Source organism: Perna viridis, chromosome 11 (assembly GCF_037379345.1).
Source record: "Perna viridis isolate PV_CMFRI_1.1 ecotype Kerala chromosome 11, ASM3737934v1, whole genome shotgun sequence".
NCBI lineage: Eukaryota > Metazoa > Mollusca > Bivalvia > Mytilida > Mytilidae > Perna > Perna viridis.
Window position 1 is genome coordinate 10,736,980 of NC_142455.1, and position 12,993 is coordinate 10,749,972.

At 31.8% G+C, this 12,993-nt stretch overlaps 1 pseudogene; it reads left to right on the forward strand.

Moving 5' to 3' along the window:
• Positions 1 to 580: 580 nt before the first annotated feature.
• On the forward strand, positions 581 to 8,175 carry LOC148602954 (uncharacterized; annotated as a pseudogene).
• The last annotated feature ends 4,818 nt before the right edge of the window (positions 8,176 to 12,993 follow it).

Sequence of the window (12,993 nt, forward strand, 5' to 3'; positions counted from 1 at the left end):
CTAAACAAGAAATGCTGTAATCGTTCGTAGGCAATACCTTCTCCAGATCAATTTAAAATTTCGCAATAAATATAACGTGTTATTATACGGCGATCCTATGGGACATGAATGTTCCAAAAGCATTCTGTCGGAAGAGACGTATTTCGGAAATATCGTATGTAGTTATGAAGAAATTTTTTGAACTTTTGATGCAACAGTACAGCGTGTGTTACAGGCAGTTTTGTACAGCATCGAGATATCGGAGATATTACGACACAACAATTGCATCATAAACAAAGCCAAATGTGATTTGAGTACAAAGAGATCCGTCCCTCAAAACTGAAACATGAAATCATATGCTACCTATATAATAGATATTTAATTCAGTAAAATATTGTGAAATCCATATTGTAATTGAAACCTTAGAAAAAAAATCATATTTGTGACTATTTGTTTCTCTAAACAGCTTACTTCCTACTTTTCGTACCAGGCTTTAAATTGACTCCTATGCAATTACTGTTAGAAAAAAATTTATTAGAAATTAATGACAATATATTTTGCATTTTCTTTATTCTTTTTCTAGCAATCTTTAAAAGAATGCATGACAGGAGATAAGCCTGCTTCAAGTAGGAAGGATTTACAAACTGCAAGCGTATGTTTTGTTGTATTTACTTATTATACTTTTGATTTTCTTTTTTAAAGTAATTGGGGCAGCAATTTTGTTAGAGCGATTCTAATTTTCTAGATATCATTTAATTTGAAAATGTTCTTTTTGCATAAGACGTAAGTCCTTATGTGTTAGTCTCTTCAACGATCAGGCAGCTTTTGGAACTTGGTATGACATTTTTATAGTGTAATTTGACTACTTACATCATCAGAATCAAAGAAAAAAACAAGATTTACAATATCTCCCTCTGGTAAATTGAGTTATAATTTAATTGGAATGAACTGAAAATGAACATTTCAAGGGCAGATAACACTGTTAAAAACCTCAATTTCCGAACATTCCATTGACGCTTATACAAATACCGTACTACTGATGCAGAGATCAAATAGTAGTAATTTAAAAAAAAAGAAACCATCCCTGAGTGCAATAATGATGTCAGATCGGTTTTAGACATGTATGTTTCTGATTTTTTTCCCATTTTCCATGATCATTACTTACACTTAGTATTGATGATTGAATGAAAATTACTACGAAATACGTTTACATTAACATACTAGTTAACATACTGATTATATTTATATCGATTCTGTAAAATGAACCAATTTGAGAAAATGAAAATTGAAAAGTGTATATTTCAATTTCGAACGTTTTTTGCGCTAACGATTCGTAAAAATGGCAATGTTCTACACCATGACAATTAATACTGTTACAAATAATGTAGAAATAACTACTTAAAAAAGAAAACTTAGGCAAAAGGACAATATCGTATTTATCCGAATAAAATGTGCACATACATTTTTCTTATACCATTCATGTAAGTGTGCAAACAATACAGTTTTTTAACAAATATCTAAATACGACATTACAAGGCTTAAATCATGTAATTACACCAAACTATTACAGAATTTGTAGCGTTTATTAAACCAATCTATAGTTTTCAACCAAATTTTTAACATGCTTTGAGCCGAAGAAAGCCATCTATGAAACCTTGACATTTCGGCACTTGTTCTATACAATCGGTACTTAAAAAAGACAAGTTGGTTTTGAGGGAAAAAATTCTATAAGACAATTTTATATAGAAATAGTTATGCCTACTTCAATGTTTTTGCCTTAATTCGTACAAAATTATATATATAGGTCTGAACAAATTCCCAACGATGTTAGAACTGTCAAATTTGCGAAGCAAATTTTTGGTCATTCCCTCCGCGGGACTCGAACTCGTACCGCTGTGACATCTATGGCAACACCGCCTGCACTAAATCCAGCGCCCTAGACCATTCGGCCAGCTAGGCTATATAAAAATACAGCTTTCGTTGTCCGGGTCATTCCTCCTCGTATGATTAATCTAGGGCTGTAACTTAATAAACGATGTATGGTAGTACGGGACAGTTCATCTAGGTGTAATTATGTAGGATAGAGGATCAAATTAATGATGCATGTCACAACAAATCAAAATTATACAATGTCTCAGAATATGACGACTATATTCGCTACACTGCTCCATCGGATCAAATAGATACAAGGAAGATAACGTAAATGTTTAGAAAGGTCTGCAAAATTGAAAATGAAGCAAATTTTGGTCGTTCCCTCCACGGGACTCGAACTCATACCGCTGTGACATCTATGGCAACACCGCCTGCACTAAGTCCTGTGGTCAAGGGTGCTATAAGTATTATTTGTTTATTTTGTTTTTTAAAGAATGAAGCTGCAAGCGTTATCTCAAGAGCTGCATCATTTGATATACAAGCAAAGTCAGAATTGTTTGGCGTGTAGAGGGAAATTGAAATTATGGTGAAAAGTGAACATTTTTTCCCGGAAGTAAAGGAAGAAATGACTGAGGAATTTGGTGATTTGCTTGAAATTATTAACGAAAAAAAGTCAGACATCTATGACGAACATTGCCCGATAGTAATAACAGGTAAAACAGTAGCCTTATTTAAAAAGGTTTTCTTATTTTATATGCTGGAAACATATGTCAATAGTTTGATGTAATATTTCATGGTCACTAATGAAAATATGCAGCCGCTACGATAATCTAAGATGGCGGAGGAAAGTTTGTATTTTATACAGTTGTTCATTCAAGATATACATGGATAATAATTTTTAAAAATTATTATGATAAATACTTGGTTATTACGCCTAGCACGGAATTTAAAGGAACCAGCATATATGCAAAATGTATATTTAACGAGAAATTGCATCATAAAAATATCAATGTGATGACTGTAATAATGAATGTGGGATGTCCATAACAGAACAGGACACTGACGAAAGGTATGACTGTGATGGGTTTTGAAAATACGAATATTTGATGCAAAATACAAAATATCTGCAGCCATTACAGATGAGTAAAACACAAGTATGTCACGTTCTGCGGGTAACTCGCTACCTCAGAGACTTAGCTGATATAAAGTCCAACGCCTACAGATCATTCCTGTCAACGTAATGAAACACCAACTCTCATTTAATTCTTGTTCCGTTTGTACGTTACAGACATCTCTTGTCGCATGTTACTGCCATCTTTTTAAAAAGACGATTCTTCGTTATAGTCATCTCATCAATATTTAAACATAGTGGTTTTTCTTAATTCATACATTTTGCAAATATGCTTGCCGCTGCAAATTCAAAGTAAGGAAGAATTACAAACTATCTATCTTAATTATTTTGTTCAATATTTTTAAGGAGCAACTTTATTAGAGAATACTATTCTTATTCAAATTGTCCTCAGCCGTCTTGAATTGATCGTAACGTTCGATGCAGTCATCAACTTAACCTCAATAATGTTGCCCATTTTTATTATGTGATATTACATTCACAAATTTAAAATTCCATATAATGTGAAATACTTGCTTCTTCTATTCTCTCAACATGGTGCACTTTTTAGGCGAAACAAGTGCAGGAAAAAGTACGTTTATCAACTTATTGCAACAATCACCTCTGACTTGTTCATCTCCAATATGTCTTATAAACAACCGAGACTTCAAAAGGATAATCCTAAAGGACAACGAAAATAGAGAAGAAAGATTTGTATTCTCTACCAATGACAACGCATCAGAAATGCGAAAAGACTCAAGGAGTGCATCAGTGCTACAGAATCTGGGAAGAAGTACAAATGCGTAGACATATGTTGGCCTATTCCTTGTCTTCAGGTAATTAATTGATCGATATAAATCATAACACGTTTTTATACTTTATGATACCTGACTTTATTTGAAGAGTTTTCAATTCTACAATTTTGAAGGGCACATTGTCTCTTTGGTGTGGGTTGGTAGTTGTTGGTCTACTGCCCCTGACGAAGGCCGAAAATTTTGGCCCATATTCTTTATATTTTTACGTTCAATTTGTATTCAATTTGTATGTAACTCCTTTTTACCTTTTAAACATGACTATTGTTCATATATTTATTATTTTCATATACGTTTAGTCTGAGCCACTTCACAACATATATGTTTTTATCTCCTGAAAATAATTAGGTATCACTTCAGTGAAATTAGGAATAAGTGAATTAAACTTCTTCAGTTTGTTATGTACGAAAAGGGCAATTTAAAAAGCGCCTACTTTACTTTGAAAATCTCCAGACCCAGTTCCAAACTTTCAAGCTTACTATATGCTCAATAGATTAACACATATTTAATGACGGATTTTTCAAAACGGTCATACCAAAGTATTACTTGATTCTACTACTCTTACTCAGGAGAATTACAACAATATTTACATATGTTTTGAAAACACATACAAATTATATGTTTCTCTTTGTTGTTTTCATTTGTTTATCAACGCCATGAAAAACAAGACTTAAGTAGTACTCCGGCTAAGAATCATGCAAAAGGTGATTCATTGGTGAAAAGCCTACATATTTTTACTTTTGATATTTTGTTTGAAATGCCATAGTAAACAGAAATTAAGAGTCGGTTTTTCATATACCCCATGCTATTAAGAGAGAAAAATTATATAGAATGCACTGTAGATTTCAAAATTAAGGAAGATAAATCTGTAAATGTAAAACAAGTAAAAAAAAAAGTCATATGGTATTTTTATATCTTCCATTGCTTTCAAAGAATGAACAAAGTATGGTTTTCATATGTTTTTGTAAAAAAAAAGTTTTCATGTAATTTTATAGGCACAAACAATATATGTCTCTATATCAGTTTTTCACATATATTTTCTACATTTTAAAACATATAAAAACTAATGTTGCGATTTTTCATGTGTACAAACAATCAAGTTATCATGCAATTGTGGCACAGGCTTATTGAAATATTCTTTATGCGAAACAAAACACTAGTATGCTGCAGATTTCCCGGATGTCTCTGACAAATACAATTAATTCTAATAAGAGAAAATGTTTTTTTTTTATTTCAGAGCAAAATAATGATAGTTGATACTCCTGGTATAAGCCCAGACAATGATGTCCTCACACAGAGACTTTTCGAATACTTACCGTCTGCACTGGCGTTCATATAAGTTATTAATCCAACAAATGTCGGAGGAATACAAAGTGATCGGGTGAGTCAGACGAAATCAAATGGATGTCTCTTCTTCACAATTGCATAGATTTGATATTCAATGTTTTAAATGGTACATGATCCTCTATTATACATTTTCCTCAAATAAAATTTGGATGTGAATCCCCATGGGTGATAACATATCATGAGTATGTGACATGTTGTGAACGCTTATTTGTCCCTATATAATGTTATTGGATGAAATCACACAAAGAAAATTATGATTATATTACATAAAACAAATTCATTATTATTTCAATGAAATGTGTAATAAATGCTATTGGAATATCTAGTTTTTATACGTTTTATCCATAAAATAATTCATATATTTCTTATTGATTGATTGGTGTCCCTCTTCTTAACGAAAGAATCCTAATATGGGGTAGGCATTGCCTAAATCAGCGAGCACCGTGAGCTTTACTATATATGTGCGAGACTATAAAAATAATAATGGACATAACAAAGAGGGGGTCGATTCTGATGAAAATTTTTGCTTCGCAAGTGCAATATTTTTATTAATATTTAACTAGCAAGCAAAATCAGTATTTCTATTTGAAAGAGTAATCAAGGGAACCAAGGTTATGGAGGTAATCAAAAGAATGTAATCCAGGGACAAAGAACAGAAATGGAAAACAGACATACACAACAAAGAACATAAAGCAACTAAAATCATACATGCAAAGTAACAAAAGCAAATGAACAACTCGGACTCCACTAAACACTGGGAGCATTTTTAAATCAGATTTCATTCTTGTAAGTACATATAAGCCTCATTTTCGGTTAACAATACCGTAAACATTTTTCACCGTTACAACAGTTTGATATAGTGCCTTGACATTTTCATTCCGGTGGGATTGCTGTCTCTTTGACATATTCACTATACCCATTCTAAATATCTCTCAATTAAAAAAAAAGGTTTTGCTCATCGATTTTTTTTTTACGAAAAAATTAGAAAATTGCAATTTTTTATCAAATTATTGCAAAATTTTGCAAATTTTCAACGAATTATTGCAAAATTTGACACATTAGTGTCGATTTATTGCAAACCTTTCCAAATTTTCATCGAATATATGAACATAAATCTATAGATGATAGTCTATATCATCTGCAATTAACAGATTTATTTGTAAAGGATACAATATTTTTTAAATTACTGTCTATTCTTTGAACGTCGTTTCACAAATAGAGATATTCGATCTTAAGTCAATTCCTACGTAAAAACTGGATTTGTAGTGACCGATAATTTTTAATGCTGGTAATTTTGATGGTACTGACATTCTTTAATATGATCTGAAATAGCCTTCACTAACCTTGATTAGATGTCTCCTTTTGTCTATATGACTGTATTTTCCTTTTTTAAGAAAACTTTCAATTATTGTTTACTTTTGGACTTATTAAAACAGGAGCTACACAGATCAAAGCAGGGACACCCCATTGCTGATAACTTCAGATCACTTCTGAAAGTGGTTGAAGAAATGATTCCTGTCTGCCTCCAAGAAAAGATATTTCGACATGCAAAGTTAGTTGTTTCTTTTCTGTCAACTATATATTCTATAATATAGGTCCTACCCAATATTATATCGTGGATTGCTTCCAATACATTTTATTTACCAAGAATGATTTTTTACATGCAAATTTTTACGCATTTCAATTAAAAGTCTCCTTCCAACCGTAATTTCACTTGAGAAAAAAGGTAATAGACAACTTTTTTTAGAGCAGGCAAGTTAAGGCAGATATTGATTTACTCTTATGAGTGAAAGATCACAGGGGTCATGGGAATTGCAACAATTAGGAAGAAAAAAAAGTGAAAAATCAACTTAAAAAAAGCTAAGCGTATGAAAAATACATTCATTTTTCTTTAGTTTTAATGTATGTTTTTGCGTTGTTTATATTTTTTGGGTACTTCGCATGATAATTTCAGTTGGCAGAAATATTTTCTCGAACGCCTGAATTTTAAACTGACTGCAAGATTGATAAATGCTTTACGAACCGAGGAAGAAAAGCGAAAAATGACAAGAACTGTCATAGAGCGGATAAATGAAGTAAAGAATGACCTTCCAACAGTACGTATGGTTTTTATGTTTACCTTTTTAAGTGTCAAATTGTAGGAATCAGGCAAAATGGGAAAAATCAGAAACATGCAGGTCAAAAACCCACCGATCTGACGATATAATTTCACTCAAAGATACTTTCTCTATTTGAAAAGACCATTATTTTATCTCTGCATCACTGGCTTTGCTTAGAAATGTTTAATAGAAAAAGAGGTTTTTGACAGAGTTATCTGCCCTTGAAATGTTCATTTTCAATATATATCAATAAGATAGTAACTCAATGGTCCAGCATGATCTTGCCTGTTTTCATTGATTCTGATGGTGCGAATAGTCAAATTACACTATCAAAAGGATGTTTTTTTTTCATACCATACTTCACCTACTGCTGTATTCCTACAGGGACTGACACTTAATAATTATGTCATCTATTTTTCATGAATTTGCAGTGTATTTGCTATTAATATTATTTGATGAAATGATAATAAAAAATCATTCATTGCAAGGTGGTAAAGCGTTAGGCTGATGACAAATATAAAAAATCTAAAGTATTTGTTTTCTTTGGAACACAACATTTTTATATAAAAGTTGGAATGGTATTTTTCGATAATATCAAACCGCTCCACGCAGATCATTTACCCAGTATATGACAAATTGTAACCAGAATGTAATATTTTGGCTTCTGTATTTTAAGGTAAAGGCAAACGTTCATGACATGGCACAGAAATATTGTGAGAAAGAAAATGAAAAATTAAGCAGCCATTTGCACAAGAAGGAAACACGGCAACAAATGTTTGTTTGGGCCGAAAACGAACTTCCAGGCGAAGACAATTTAAGAATTGAACAAGAAATCAAGTCTATCGCAGAGTATAAAATAAAGCAGGAAATTAAGTCATGGCTCCGAAAAACGAACAACTGTGCTCTGCCTGAATACATGACTGAAAAAAAATTCATAAGGAGTGTGCAGTTTGTATAGAAATTATCCTAGGTCGTCAAACAGAAGGCTTGAGACATCCAGGGGCGACAACTAAAAGTATTTTTCCGTTTCTTCCGAAATCAACAAGGAATAAAATATTATTCTGTACCGTAATTCCTACATAATCTCCTTTAATTATATTAGCTGGTATTTTAGCTACACCAGTGATACTTGGTATTAAAATAAAAGACACTTTTCAACAGATAGAACTGTTAAAACAATATCAAAAAAAACAAGAATGGTGTTACGACTGAGCTAGCAAATAAACTGTTGGACAGTGGAAATGTTCAAACAATTGTAGACAAGGTTTTTCAATACTTTTTGAATGAAATCGTTGACCAAGTAGATCCATTGTACGAACTTATTATCCCAAAAAGGATAAAGTCCGGAGAGATATTAGTAAAAAGATCAGAAACAGATCTTCGTCAACAAATTCACATAAGAAAAAAATTGTTTACTTCTAGAAAACAGGTGTAAAGCCACATATGGTCGTGTTTTGTATATTTTGGCGAATTATTTAAAACTATTTGTTAAAAAGGAATCAGAAATAGAGAAAATGAAGGGCAGCAGCATCTGCAATGTACTAGGATGTGGAAAATGGCAGCCTGCATTTGTAAAGCGCCTCAAGTGGTCAGTTGATAATCCAATCAATTGTACAACAATATGTGAAATACATATTTTGCGGTAGGTTACTTTTATGAAACTTAAGTGTAAGCAAGTACGTATTCGTGTCTCTTTTGATGTTCGTGTTGTCGGTGTTGTGTTGTCCACGGGTATGTTCTCGTTTATACCATTAGAGTTTCTGTTTGTAAAGATTCAATGTCTTGCATCTCAAAATACGGAACTAAGGCTGCTATATCATATATGCAACATACAGCATAACAATTAAAAAAAAACAGATCCTTCTTAGAAAACTCACATTATGCTTTCGTCGGCAATAGATGTCTTCTTCATTTTACTTGTATTTGCTTCTATTTACAGTCTTGTAGTTTAAAATGTGACTGATTTAAATAAACTTATCTATTGTTCATATATTCTGTACTGTTTTGACCACTGATTTTCCTCGCTTTTACCAGTGACAATTTTATTTTTCCTGTTTGAATTATTGCATACCGTAAATATTAGCTGTGATATTAGCGCCCTATAGAGCCTGGTTTAACAAACCTTTTTTTTGTATCGGAAATGCACGAATTTGGTTTCTCACTTAATATTGCCATTTGTTATACGGACTTACCTTTTGACTTAAGAGTTTATCGGTTCAGTAACTTTTTTATTATCCATTGATCATTCATTTAAAGGATATCTTTATACCACGGCCGCATTAAGAATACGATTACTAAAATGGAACTTATGAGACTATTTATATGTATTTCTTAGGAATATGGAGCATCAAAATATATTGACGAGCTTTGGAGTTGTTTAAATACCATCGGCAAAACACCACATCCTAGAAATATATTCAGAGCAATGTGATATGAGTTTATCGACAATAATCTTTAATAGAAACGAAACTTGGTCATCTCTCAAAACCTATCTTGGTCAGTCACTTGATGGTCTAGCATTCTTGCATAAACAAGCGACTATACATGGTAATTGAAAGCCATCAAATATTTTGGTTCGTATAGTTTTTATGTATAAGTTATTTTTATATGATATAAGTGCTTTGTGTAGTATATGGCAGCATTATTAATAATAAGACACACAAGAAAAAGTACAATTGACAACTACGATTGAAAATGTCATTGTAATTAAAGGGCATATGGATAACATGAACAGATAGATCTGAAATGAAATAAGTGTCTTGTAGTGTTTGACTTCTTATAGTTCTTTACATGCAATCAGTTGGCGGCAAAAATAACATGATTTATGCTATATTAATTTGTTTAGTAATCAAGTAGCAGCCTTAAAAGGCAAAAGCCAACTTTCAATTTATTTTTTCAATCAAAACCAGTTATAGAGTTGCCTCTTTCATAGGTGAAGGGAGACGTTGTTCAGCTTGCCGACATCGGTGAAAAACATCTGCAAGACATTGATGACGTAAGTCTTTTATTATACGGAAGAGAGGCAGACATTTTACGTTTTTGAATGATTATTTGGGAGGCTTGGTATAGACGCTCATATTTTGAGGAATTCAAAAACATTGGTACATACGAAGAAATGCAGCGAGCTGTAGAACAGGGGATATTGCCTTGCATTACATCGAACATCCCGTGCCAACTAAAGACAATCTGAACAGACTGTTGGGAACAAAGCCCTGAAAAAAGACCAAGTGCTGAAACAATAGCAATTCATTCGTGATATTTAAGCAAATAAATAACAGTATTCTGTAATGATAAGAGGGGGTATTTAACAAATTCATATATGTAAAAATTATGGCAGCTTTAGTTAAATTGGATCTTTATTGATCATACCTGATTATCATATTTGATATTACTAATAATTCTGGCCATACATTTACCGCTGATGTTGAAGCAGATAGATTTTACGGCAGGTCTTTTTTTCGCTGAGAAACAATAGCACTAGTAATCAAAACATTTAAATCTCCTCGCTATTTTGAATCTATTTTCTGTCGATACTTTCTTCAGCTTTCGAGGATATCTGAAGAGTAACCGAACATGCGCACAACATGAAGTTTATTCGAAGTTGCTTCCGGTATTTGTAATTATTTACAGCAAGAAACGAAGTTTGACAGGGCGTATTACTTTACATAGCGCACATTACTTTGCACGTATTCTATATATTGGATAACAGAGATGATGTAAACGACCAAAGAATTACTCATTTTGATAAAAGGACAAGATGTATACCAATGAATTCGTTTTAGACGACGAAGGATGTCTAGAAATGCATGCATTTCAAGAAGTCAATTAGATGCCATACTCCTTCTTAAAGTCACCACTGTCGTATTGTCATGAAAATGAAAGTGTGGATTCATTTCGTCACGGGAGTTGTCTGCCAAGCAAAACTCTATACATTAGTACCTAGAAATTCAGATTGGCAACCATTTCTACAAAAAAAGTTTGATTTGGGATTCCAGTAAAACAGACATTTAAATTTTTTGAAAATCCTTCATTTTTTTTTCATTTTCAAATTTGATTTCCAAATTTCTCATGATATGCATCATTAATATAACTGAAAAATGAATTTAAGTAAAATGATTAAACTACTGATTAAGTAGTACTCCAGCTAAGAATCATGCAAAATGTGATTCATGATTGGAAAGCTTACATATTTTTATTTTTGATATTTTGTTTAAATTGTTATAGTATACAGAAATTGACATATGGTTTTTCATATAACCCGTGCTCTTAGAAGATAAAAATTAAATAGAATGTACTGTGGAATTCATATCTAAGGGAGATAACTCTGTAAATGACAGTAAAATACAATAGAAACTGTTGTATTTTCAATGTGGATTATCTCCTAAGAGGAGATAGATGGGACTGAATAATTATACATTTAATCATATAGATCTATAAAGCAACTTAATAACAAAACTAAAAATATGTAGCCTTTTTTAGGTGTATCACATTTTGCAGAATTTGCTTGATTCTTACAAAGACTGCTACTTAAATTTCAATCGATGATTTAATTTTAACCTGGATATAACGTCTCTTCTGATTGATTGATATTCTTATACAGTATCATATCAATAACAAAATTTCGTCATTCAGTTGTGACGTCATATAAAGTTTAATTGCTAAATAGTTCAGTAATATTGAATAACGCGATATATTCAGTGTGCACCAAGTGTGTTGATATTATTTATTGATAGAACAAAATCATAACATTTCTTAATGAAAAAAATAATGATTATTGAATGTACAGTTACAAATAATGACTGCCTCTCATTTCGATATTTCAAAACAGCAAAGTTATCCAATTTTAAAATATATTAGTTTTAAACGGACATAAGGCTTTCTTTTTTTTAATTTTACATTAATCAATACTATCTTCATATTTCAAATTTTAGGAATTGGAAACACTGACAGACTGCATTTGTGATTGGTATGTTTCAAATAAACAGCAAAAAAATATAAATTGATACATGTGAAGTGGCAATTTTTATCAGGGGAATCGTATTTTGATTTAGGGGGTTTTTAATGTGGCAAAAGGATAAGAGGATGGAGATCCAATACTAGTATTGTATAAGTATGGTGTCAGTTTAAGAGTAATCAAGGGAACTAAATTCGAAATCAAAAGAATTTATTCATAGAATAAAGATCAGACAGACAAAATAGACACACAAAGCAATTAAAAACATTAAATAACCAAAATAACACATACAAAGAAAAGAGTAAGTGAGCAACCAAAAATTGGGAGCTTGGACAAGGTGCACCAATAGGGTAAGCGTTCTCTGCTATTCTAGAAACAACCGGCGTTAAGATTGCAAAAAAGTGTCAGACACATTTCAATCGAAGTGATCACGATAAATATTTTTTTGTTCATTGAAATACTAAAAAGTAAATGATATAAGCATTTATATACGTCATGATCACGAATCGATGATATGTTTGTCTGGTTGGGAAACAACTAGAAAGTTTGTGTAATACATGAACTTTTAAAAATACGAATTTTCCTGCGATAAAACATGACTAATCGATTATGGAAAGTAAGAAATAACAGTTTAGTAATAACAATTTTTTAACAAAAAATTCAAAACATTTAAAAATTCCCGGTTCAGACTCGAACCAAAATCTTCCACATTTAAACTAATACAGAGTACGTCTGTCTAACCAGTTGGACTACGAACACTACGTGATAATGATGGTCGTAATAAGCTATACAACGTTTACTATTTCAGTGTTTTATATTTTT